This window comes from Xenopus laevis, chromosome 1S (genome assembly GCF_017654675.1).
Source record: "Xenopus laevis strain J_2021 chromosome 1S, Xenopus_laevis_v10.1, whole genome shotgun sequence".
Lineage (NCBI taxonomy): Eukaryota > Metazoa > Chordata > Amphibia > Anura > Pipidae > Xenopus > Xenopus laevis.
The window spans coordinates 127029924-127042038 of record NC_054372.1 but is presented as its reverse complement, the minus strand read 5'-3'; positions in this window follow the sequence as shown (position 1 = coordinate 127042038).

Sequence of the window (12115 nt, the reverse complement as noted above, 5' to 3'; positions counted from 1 at the left end):
CTTTGAAAAGCCTCTACCCCAGGGATTCCATCTCTCAATATACCCCAATGTTTTCTGATAATTTTAGCCACCGCATGGCTCACTGCGCTAAATTTGGATACAAAAGGAATATGTTTTGCATCCTCTTTCTGTTGAAGGCTATGAAAATTTACACAGGGGCAGTCTGTGTGTTGCTTCAAAGAGAGAACTAAAGTCTAAATATTATAGCTAGAAATGCTGTAGTTTATATACTGAACTTATTGTACAAGCCCAAAGATTTAACAACCCTATAAAAATAATGCTCCATGCCTTATTCTTCCACAGCAAATTGTTATGATCTATGTCATCTATTGAGTAACATCGACACTGCACATGCTCATTATTTTCACGGCTGCAGTCAAGCTAAGCTTAGAGGTAGTAAGAAATCATCAAACATAATCTACTAAATTGACACCGGTATCAGTATTGATAAATGGCCCTGTTTGCTAACATTTTCCCTATTAGGGATGTAGCGAACTGTTCGCCGGCGAACTAGTTCGCGCGAACTTCGACTGTTCGCGTCCGCCGCAAGTTCGCGAACGTCGCGCGACGTTCGCCAATAGGCGTTCGCGTCAAAATCGGTCGCCCATTCGACCATTCGATCGCTAAAATCGAACGATTTTCGTTCGATTCGAACGAAAATCGTTCGATCGAACGATTAAAATCCTTCGATCGTTCGAATCGAACGATTTTCGGATGATCGAAGTTCGCGAACAGTTCGCGAACAGTTCGCAAATTTTGCCGGTGTTCGCGAACGGCGTTCGCGAACACATCGGCGGCGGTTCGCTACATCCCTATTCCCTATGAAAAGCAGTGCCAGTTAGCAAAGATCAGCAAAATCCAAATATAGGATCTATTGTTCCGGAATGGTTATGAAAAGTATTTTTCCGGATAAGAGATCTTTTCCCTGATTTGGATCACTGTACCTGTATTGTCCTGTAAAGAATCATTAGAGGACAACTGTAATGTAGACTATGCAGTGTAGGTTTAGTCTTCAACTATAGTCACACACACCAGCCACAATATTTGACTGTAGATATAACTTAATAATGCAGAATTCCTCAATAGGCTAGAACTCTACCTGAAAATAGAAAGCATATTTAACTATACAACAAAAATGTCAGCATAGTAGATTCATGATGCATATGTGTTTTTCTTTCTTTCTTTTATTTTTCTATTTATTTTATTTCTTCAATTCCTTATTTGCATGAACTTTTCCCTATTTCCCCATCATTCTTTATTTGAATGAATTTGATACTATACATAGTCAGGCCACAGACAAATAGGCAATGACGCCAAATACTTTTTCTCCACATAATTTAACACTTTGAAACACTGGGTTTTATAGCCTTCAAAGTACACTTTGTTTAAGTAGCTATAAATGACAAAATTCATTATCCAAACAATATAAATGAAAAGCTTTATTATTTGGGGTCAATATCAAATCACAGCAATAGTTGAAATTTAATGTGTTAACTTGACTAGATAGAACACTGATACATTTCCCTGGATTGGATGAATAAAGCTAAATTCCCTTGGAGTATTGTATTCTAAATCAAGTTAGTTGGCAAACAAATAAGATGTTATAAACAACACAGATGAGAAAATAGAATGACCTAGTGGCAAAATGGTATATTTGAGAATATGTTGTATAGAAATAGGCCTATTTATATTTGCATTTCATTTTCCAAGTACTTTGTGCAGAGAAGTTTAGTCTATAGCAATATGCTATAGAAATTATACAAATAATAGCAATTAGAGTTCACAGGTTGAGGGTTTCGTTGAGCAATTCTCTTTTATTAAAGTTTACAAGGTAGCACACAAGAAGGTTTCATTTGTACTTTTCCATTCTATGAGAGATTTATGTTAGATTACTGTAGATTCATACATTTTCCAAAAAATAGGTGTTTTATTTAATAGTACCATCACCATTGTGTCAAGCTGTGATGCAGTGTCTTGACAGATACAGTACAGCTTCGAGACTGCCCCCTTCTTCCTCCTGATTTGACCCAACTCAATACCACCTTACCCCCCAATAAAAACTCATAGACACCTTGTTTGGAAAGAGAAGGCCACAGTTTTTTTATTTATAAACCATACCACTAAACATAAATGGAAATATACAACATATACGAATATAACCAAACCATTTGTAAAACAAACGGTTTCCTCAACCAACAATCTTGACTTACTCACCCCAAGACAACTAACTCTGCTCTCTGTCTTGAAAACAAGGCTGCCTACCTTCCTATCAGGACCCCAGGCCTGCCAATCTACATACAGTTCTTGTCAAATACCCCATTTAAGTTCCCCTGGGGCTCAGAGTAAAGGTATCCTCCACCAACTGCGACAACAAACACATCCTGCCTCAAAGGGAAGGTGGGTTGCTGCAAGCTGCTGTTCATCCTTCCATCCAGCAATGACTGAAGAGATAGGCCTATATCACCTTGCATAAACCATCCCCACCCCAGACAGTGCCCAGGTAATTTAAACTGTCCAATCCCGGCCCCAATGATAGCATAGAGAAGAGGAGAAGGGATGCCCTCCTAGCCCTGTCAAGTTCTGCTTCCCTATACTGAGCAACACGCCAAATGTTTTTTTTGTGTGCCTTTCTCTGGATTAACTCGCAGTTGGCAGTTTATATATAGACTTAAAAGGTTGAACTTGATGGAGTTGTTTCTTTTTTTCAACCTAACTTACTATGTTACTATTAGGCCCCCTTCTTAAGGAACAGTGCTACGCAATATGTTGGCGCTATATCAATACATGTTAATAATAATAATACCTGCTGCAATTTGTGCCATATAAACAACTTCCTATTTTATCTTGACCAAACTACCATTGACTATACATTACCACCAGAACTAACAGTATTATAAAGTATAAAGTATTTATATTCCCATAAATAGATAATAATTTTAAAAATAATTATGTAGTGTAAGTTATAAACAATAACAGTCCCATAACATTACCCATTTTTCATACTTTTATAACATGTATCTACAGGCCTCTGGCGTATAGTCAAGCACACGTGCATTTAGTCCACACTAAATCATCCAGAGAGGATTCCTATCAAGTGTATTATTTTCTTGCTTATCCTGTGGGTACATGTTGAAGAGGTGACTGATGTAAAAAGCCCTTTAGTGACTTCAAGTCGAGTATTCAGTGCTTAAGAAAACATGTTTGAGAAAGATACATATATAAGCCCCTAGGGGCCACACAATTCATTTTTTACTGAAATATATATCAAATGAACTGTCCCTGTGGCATATATTTAATAAATACAACTGTATGACATTTTTCTAAAAAAAAAAAAAAAAGACTGATATTGTTTTGTTCCACAGTCCACTGCTGTGTTTATCTGTAATCTATGGATAGCCATGTGAGCTTGTAAAGGTTCCTCCAAATTGCCCAAATAATCACTCTTCAACATCGCCCCTTTTGGTGTCTAAGCTTTATTTATTCTCCTACATGTTAGTGTATAACTGTATTGCCCAAGGTGTTTTTCAGGAATTATAATTAAAGAACTCTGGTGTCTACAGGCTTAAAGGAGAACTGATACCTAAAAATGAATATGGCTAGAAATGCCCTATTTTATATATTGAACCAGTGTAAGCAATATAAAAGAATCTTACCAAACTGGAATACATATTTAAGTAAATATTACCCTTTTAAATACTTTGCTTCAGATATCACCTGACCAGAAATAATACAGCTTTAATTGTAGGAAGAAGTGTGGAAGCAAAAGACTTTGTCCGTTAATTGGCTCATGTGACCTAACTTGTATGGTTTGTTTGTGTGCATTGTGAATCATAGGATCCCAGGTGGAGGCCTTTATTTCTTAAAATGGCAATTTATGATTACCCAATGGCACATAATACTAAAAAGCATATTATTATGAAAATGGTTTGTTTGCATGAAGCAGGGTTTTACATATGAGCTGTTTTATGAAATATATTTTTATAGACCTTCATTGTTCTGGGTTATAGTTTTCCTTTAAGCTTTAGTATTCCTTTAAAGGATTGTGGTCACACAAAAATGGACACAGTTGTGGAAATTGACAGCAGGGAACCAGGGGCTCTGTGCCAATGAGGCGAGTTGAAAAACTTGCCTCAGGCAGCAGTGCCAAGCAGGTTACCAGGGGCGGCAAAAAGGCTGAATTTCCAGTTTTTAAATCAGAAATTCTGCTTTTCTAGTGTGAGAGTGCACAATTGCACCTCAGGCGGTTCCTGCCTCAGAAACGCCACCTAGTAGTGATAACTAAATGTGTCCCATAACACTTCGCCGGAAAATGTGCAAAATGGAGAAAATTCGCAAAATGCAATGAAGTCAATGGGTGTCGAACAAATTTTTATGCGCATGACAATTTTTTCTCACTCCAAAAGCATTAAAGTCAATGGCCTTTTTTCATTTGGTTTCATTTTTTGTCTCTGCGACTTTTTTGTCTCAGCGACTTTTTAGTCCAAATGCTTTAAAGTCAATTGGTGTTTTTTCTTATGGTGACAATTTTGTCTCTGTGAAAAAATTTGCAGATGGGGAAATGCAGAAATTTTGCAGCAAATCCATGCTAGCACCTAGTAAGAACATGGTGAATTGTGTCTGAAATTAAACTTTCCACACTAAACACTGCACTTGCACCCTATTATTATTCTGTGCATGGTTGTTTCCTTCTTGAGCTAAAACCCTTCAAAATTGGCACTGTGCAGATGCTTAATGCAAACGTATACCAAAATACAGAAACAAAAGCCCAGCGCAGTGAGATATCTGCACATTTCAGCACTCTCTAATGTAAAAGTGGTGAAGTCTATAGTTGTTGACAGAAGCAACTGTTTGTTCACCTGAAGGCAATCAATCCATCTTTTATGCAAAAATAACTTTCTGTGAGAAGCATATGCTACCTGCTATTTTTCCTTTTTTTCCTTTCTGTTGCTGTTTCAGGTGATGTACTGTTTCCAGAAATGTACAGTCTCAGGGGGATCATTCTCTGTTTAACTGTTTTGTCCTCTGGGGAGTTGATATAAGTGATACAGCCATTTGAGGTCAGTTTAATCACATTGGTCCAGTATGAATCATATTGATTGACATGCTACCTTGGGACTGTTCACTAAACAAAATAACATGCCAAAGAATAGGTAGTGATGGCATTTTTCAGATTGCTTCAACAGAAGAACAGGTTGTTCCTAGTTATCAGTTATTACTATAATATTAGTTATTTCTATAAACAATGTTATCAAGTCATTTTCTGTGATAAAGTTAGTCAAAGTGAATAAAAACAAGTTGGTTTTTACTTGTGTAAAAATCAACTTGAGCTTTGTCCTGCAGTGAGTTGCATCTAAAACCACTTTCTTAGTTCAGCTTGGTGAGCGATCAATCCTTTCTGCCTTCTGGTCCATTTTGAGCGCTGGTGCACTCATTGGCACAGGAGAACACTGGAGCTACTGACTGATCAGAAGGTGTCAGTATCTCACTTTGTGCCCTGCATCAATTGGTGTAGCACACTTTCACCTAAATAATCTGGCGCAGATGTTACTTGCATGGCAAACACCAAAAAAGATGTCTGCCAGACTGTGAAGATATTTGTTGCAGCAGGGTTCAATTTGTGACAGAGGTAATGTGCAGTTGCATCTATTCTGGCAAATTCAAGAGGATCACCTATTTGTGTTGTCAATAATGCCAGAATTCTTGGAAAAAACCTGGCGACTGTGCTCAAGATTGTTCTTTGCCCATTGTATCTAGGTAACTAAATGCTCTATCAGTATAGTAAACTACTATGTCATCATCAAAAGTGAGTGTGAGGAACTTGCCTGGTGGTTTAGTAGGGGTGCGTCAGCTTCATTCGGAATTCAGAATGACGCATCTTCCGGGTGTTCGCGTGCCGATTGTCTATCTTCAGCTTATTTGGCCCAGTCGCTGCAGACATCATCACGATGGAGCAGAATTCAAATATTTAAGGGCGCAGTTACCTTTTGATCATTACCAAATTTAAAGGTCTATTTTATTACTTCCTTGGTGTGATTCCTAGTTAGCTGTTCTGTATTTGACCTTGCCTGTTGCTGTTCTTGTACTATTTGCTGCCTGTCCTGACTCTTGCCCATATTTTGACTATTCTCTTGGATCCTGATTTGAACCTGCCACCTTTGTATTACTATTCGGTCTGCGACCTCTACTACACTCCTGCCTCTTGACTTTATACTACGCTGCCTAATTTGGTATTCTGACCCAGCCTGTGACCTCGACTATGCTTTTGTCTCTCGATTCTGTACTGCACGGCCTGATTGGGTATTGACACAGCCTGTCCTTTGACCACGCTGCTATTCTCCGCTCCAGTTGCACATACCGTTCCCTTGCTTGCCCAGAACTCACACCTTGGTCCTCTCACATTAAGACCTGGCAGCATCCGAGTAGCAGAGGACACCTCCCAAAGCGAAAGGCAGTTGTTAAAGGCAGAACAGTGAGCCGTGAATGGGACTTTGGGGTTTGTTCTGGGTTTGGGAAACCTAACGTCACAGTGAGCAGCTCAACTAGGTATAGGTTCTGTTATCCGGAAACCCATAATCCATAAAGCTCCAAATTACAGGGAGGCCATCTCCTATAGATTCCATTTTAAATGATATTCATATTATTATAAAAGTATTTCCTTTTTCTCTGTAATAATAAAACAGAACCTCGTACTTGACCCTATTTGAGATATAATTCATCCTTATTGGTGACAAAATAATCCTAATGGCTTTAATTAATGTTTAAATATTTTTTTAGTAGACTTGAGGTATGGATTTCCAAATTACAGAAAGACCCCTTATCTGGAAAACCCCAGGTCCCGCACATTCTGGATAACAGGACCCATACCTGTACCAAACTCCTTGTGTAGCATGGGGTGCAAGCTGCTTACCCCATTTTGAGGGGCACAATGTACTTCAAAAGAATTAGTGCATAGTGATGGGCGAATTTATTCGCCAGGCGCGAATTCACGGCAAATTTGCGCGATTCGCCCGCCAGCGAATAAATTCGCGAAACGCCCATGAAAATTCGTCCAAAAAAATTCGCCAGCATCAAAAACGGGTGATGGCATCAAAAACGAGACACCGGCGCCGTTTTGCGTATTTTTCGCCGTTTTGCGAAATTCGCCCATCACTATTAGTGCTGCATCACACCGATATGGTTAAGAAAGTGTTTTATTTGTGCCACAATGAAACTTACAGTAAGTTCTTTGATTAAATGAAAATGCAGATACAGTACATTTGAAGGTAATGTGTGTATATAGAAGGTAATGAGGCTGTGCTGCATTTCATCCAAACAAAGTTGACTTTAGAACGTCTCAATATTCATTAACCAACAAATACCAATATAAACATTCAGACGATTGTCACATTTGCGTTCACTACGGTAATTACAGTTTGTATGTATTTATAAAGCCTTAGTAAAACTGCTACCTAAACGCATCACATGAATTAGACTTGCAAGAAGCTGATAATGAATATAGAAAGATCTGTATTCATGTCATGCTGCCATATTGTTCGGGAACGGAATGCTGTTTATAATACTTTTCCTTATTAGATTTATGTAGATTAGTATTAACGTAATGGTAGAAATCTATGAATGTATAACTGATTTAAAGGGATACTATCATCTATCCTATAGCCCTCTTTGATGATTGCTGTAAGGGGCATTTTACCTCATAATTAACTTGTATTGCATTTTAGTCTGTAGTGATCTAAGACAATCAGAATCTGACCTTCACTTTATTGTTGTTTCAAGATTTAATATTTTTATTTCAATTTCTCTCTAGTTGCTAAGGTCAAGGGAAAGATGACCAGCTTGTGCAGGAGTAAAAAATAATGATTGTGTCACTGATGACAGGTAGATTTTGTTGTAAATGTTAAACAAAATTAAAATACAGACATATAAACAAGGGATGAGTTACCCCTAAGGAATAAGCTTGTTGGCATGGAGGAGGTTATGATATTTATACTATATACTTCAACTACTTTGTATCTGTTACAATAAGTAAAGACTTAAAGGAATGGTTCACCTTTATGGTAACTTTTAGTATGCTATAGCAACTTTTCAATTGGCTTTCATTTTTTCTTTTTTATATTTTTTGAATTATTTGCCTTCTTCTTCTTCTGACCCTTTCCAGCTTTCAAATGAGGACCACTGAATGAGGACCACTGACCCCATCTAAAAAAAACAAATGCTCTCTAAGGCTACAATGTATTGCAATTGCTAATTTGTATTACTCGTCTTCAATTTGGGCCCTTTCCTAGTCTTATTCCAGTCTCTTATTCAAATCATTGCATTGGTTGGTAAGGTAAATTGGAACCTAGTAGCAACCAAATTGTTGAAACTGCAATTGAACAGTTACTGACTAAAAAGCTAAATAACTCAAAAACCACAGATATTAAAAAATGAAAACGAACTGCAAATTGCCCAGAAAATCACTCTCTACATCATACTAAAAGTTTTATTTTTAAGGTGAACAACTCTTTTAATGACTGTGAAATTTTTCACACTTTTTATCCCATATGTAATAAAATGCATTAAGTTTGCCCTGAAGTCAGTAACCCATAGCAACCAATAAGATGTTTGCTATTAAACAGATGACTATTAAACGATACATGATGGTATGAGTTACTGCATCTAAACAAGCTTTATGGCTTTTATTCCCTAACCCCATTTGGGTTCAGGACATTTAATTTTTCATTAGCTCATAAGTAAGTTACAACCACCATCATATATAAAATCACAGTCATAAAAAAATCACTCCAAGGATTTCCAAGACAGTTAAAAAAAAAACTTTAAATCTCACCCTAATTACTCTTCAGGCAGGCCAGTAGTGGTGGTGAACAAGTGTAGTAAATGATAGTAATGGGTTTGTGTGGCATTGGGGTAATGTTGGAAATTATGGAATCAAAGGCCACTGTTTTCTTTCACCATCGGACAGGGTGATCTACAGTGTCAAATGCGGCTGAGAGATCAAGCAGTATTAGTAGTGAGAAATGATTGTTGGCTTTAGCGGTTAAAAGGTCATTAGTTAGTCGAGTCAGGGCAGTTTCCGTGGAGTGTTGTTGCTTAAAACCAGATTGTAGGGGGTCCAGCAGGTTATTGTCAGAGAGGAATGAGGTAAGTCGGTTGTAGACTAGGCGCTCAAGTAGTTTAGAGATGAAAGGTAGCAGAGAGATAGGTCAGAGGTTGTCAAGATTGGAGGGATCAAGAGAGGGTTTTTTCAGAATGGGGGTGACAAGAGCATGTTTTAGTTGAGAAGGAAACAGTCCAGTTGAGAGCGAAAGATTAAATAGGTGAGTTAAGGCTCTGATTAGACAAGGATTGGTATTGCGGAGAAGTTTTGAGGGAATTGGATCAAGCGGGCAGGTGGTAAGGTGAGAAGAGGCCAGAAGCTTTGAGCATATTGTGATCAGAGAGGGGAAATGGGGAGTTAGTAAAATTGGAGGTTGAACAGAGTCTGGTAAATACGAGATCCAGAGCATTACCATTGGAGTGAGAGGGGGAGTCTGAGCACAAAGATAAGCCTAGGGAGGAGGTTAGTGAAAGAAGTTTAGAGACAGAAGAGTTGTTAATATTGTTAACGGGTATATTAAAGTCACCTAATATGATGGATGGGATGTTAGATGAAAGAAAGTAAGGAAGCCAGGCAGCAAAGTTGTCCAGAAATTGTGCAGTTGGTCCTATATATATATATAACAGCAATGCCGAGTGAAACAGGAGAAAAGAGCCTAATGCAGTGAGCCTCAAATGAGGAGAATGATAAAGAGGGAACAGGTGGAAGAACTTTAAAAGTACAGCGGGGAGAGAGAAGCAAACCCACCCCACCTCCAGGTCTGTTACCAGGTCTAGGAGTATGAGTAAGGTGTAGGCCCCCATAGGACAGGGCAGCAGGTGAGGCAGTGTCAGTAGGAGAGAGCCAGGTTTCAGTAAGCGCAAGTAGGTTAAAGCAATTTACAATGAAATGGTTGTGTATAGTGGTGAGTTTGTTGCAGACAGATCTGGCATTCCAGAGAGCACAGGAAAAATTAACTGGGTGTTTGGGTATAGGAGTAAGTGTTCTGTACTGTTTGAATTTGCTCTGGAGAGAAGGAGCTCGTGGCCGTGATATAACTGGGATGGGGTAAGGGCCAGGGTTTGGGGAAATGTCCCCAGCTGCCAGCAATAGAAAGGAAAGATAGACTAAGTGAGAGTGGGATTTATAAGTCCTTGGTTTGTGTGAAAAGGAGGAGTTTTGTGGAATAGCTAAACAGAGTACTTTATAAACTTCATGTGTGGAGAGGAGAGTAGAGAGGCTGAGATTTGTATAGAACTGGGATTTGATGGAGGAGGTAGTGAAAAATGTTTTATGAAGCATGAGAGTGAAAGGAGGAGAAATGCAGGATAAAGCATGTTTGGAGTAAGAAGTTACAAACTAGCAGGTACAAACAAATCTGTTTTCTTCTTATCCCAGATGGTTCACTGTTGATTGCAGGGGAATCCGGTTCCTTTTGCTTTGTCAATGCCTTGTCCAACTGCCTTGTTTAACTGTCATTTCTAAGCACTTGTGAAATTTTAGCACTTAGGAAATGTTAGCACTCATGCCATGCCCCAGACACAATGTGGTTGAGTGTATAATGGATGGTCGAGAGAAATGCACCTATCAGTAACATTTACACATAATTAATTATACATGGTGTTTTGATCTTTAGTGATGAATGTGCATCTTTATTTTTAATACAACTACAAGTATTAGATGGATAAAAGGAGTGGGTGTAGGGTTGAGATCCACAAACAAACCTTGTTGTTGTTAAAGTTAATTTCCAGGATATTTTGACTCCAGTGTTTTTATACTGTATCAAAAGAAATCTACTGTATGTGCACATGAGAATGGACAACATTTTCATGTAAAAGCTCTTTCAGATATACAGCAGAATAGAACACAATACAGATGTTAATTGAATAGATGTTAAAAAGAACTGCAATATTTTAGCTATTTGTCTGCATTTTCTTGTTACAATGCAACATCTTGGGAAACAACGAAAGCACTGTCATATTACAAATAGCAATGTGGTTTCTCTGATGATTCTTTTAAGACATGTGAGATTCATATCTGTAGTTTGAAAGAAATAGCAATTGCAATAACCAGATCCTTTCTACATACTGACAACAAAAAAAAATTACTAAAATGGAATCCACACAAATAACAAAAATACAATGCATACTGACACCATGAGAAATGTGAAGGCAGGCATTCTTTCAACATAAATCTAGCTAGATAAGTCAACTATAAAGAACTCATTGCCAAATATTAATCACTTCATGATAGAATTGTCAAAATCCAACTTTTCTTCTTTGACTGTAATACAGAACATAAATTATATTGTGCTCAACTGTAAATATGATAAAGTATCAATTTTATATGAAGTTATATTTAGTACACACTTTTCAAGTCTTTAACTGTCTAGTAGCTGCCACTTTACAGAAAAAAAAATGGTTATTTTGTCCCTATTTCTCCTCTAAACAGTAATATTTTAAATAACATGACTTTAACTAGTGGAGATTTATATATTCACATGAATGAATCGTGTCTATTGTGAATAACTTTTCATAAATGGTCTACAACAGACCCTAAAACAAATATTGGTAGAAATGCTGTATTTTACATACTGAACTTACAGCACCAGCCAAAAATGTGAGAAACCCTGTAACAGTAAAGATTCAGGGCGTCAAAATCTTGGTTTTTGTTAGGAGTATCAGTGACATTCACATTCTGAATATCTGGGACACTGTTGAGAAGGACTGATTTTTAGATTGTAATGTAAATTTGACTGGATTCAGAGCTGCCATGTAATTAAAATCGAAATAAATAATTACCTTGTATCTTAATTATATTCTATGTATACAGTATATTATTGGTCCTTAAGCTCAGGTAACAGCAGAAAAGAGCTAGTGCAGTAAATCAACAGAAAAGAAGATTAGGAGCTACTGGGGGCAACTGCAGAGAAACAGATATTCTTTGCTTAAGGACTGTGGTCGCCTTGGGCTGTACAGAATCTTAAAACATAATGTGAACCATTTCTAGTCTAATTTTCACCACTAAACTTTCCCCTTTTTT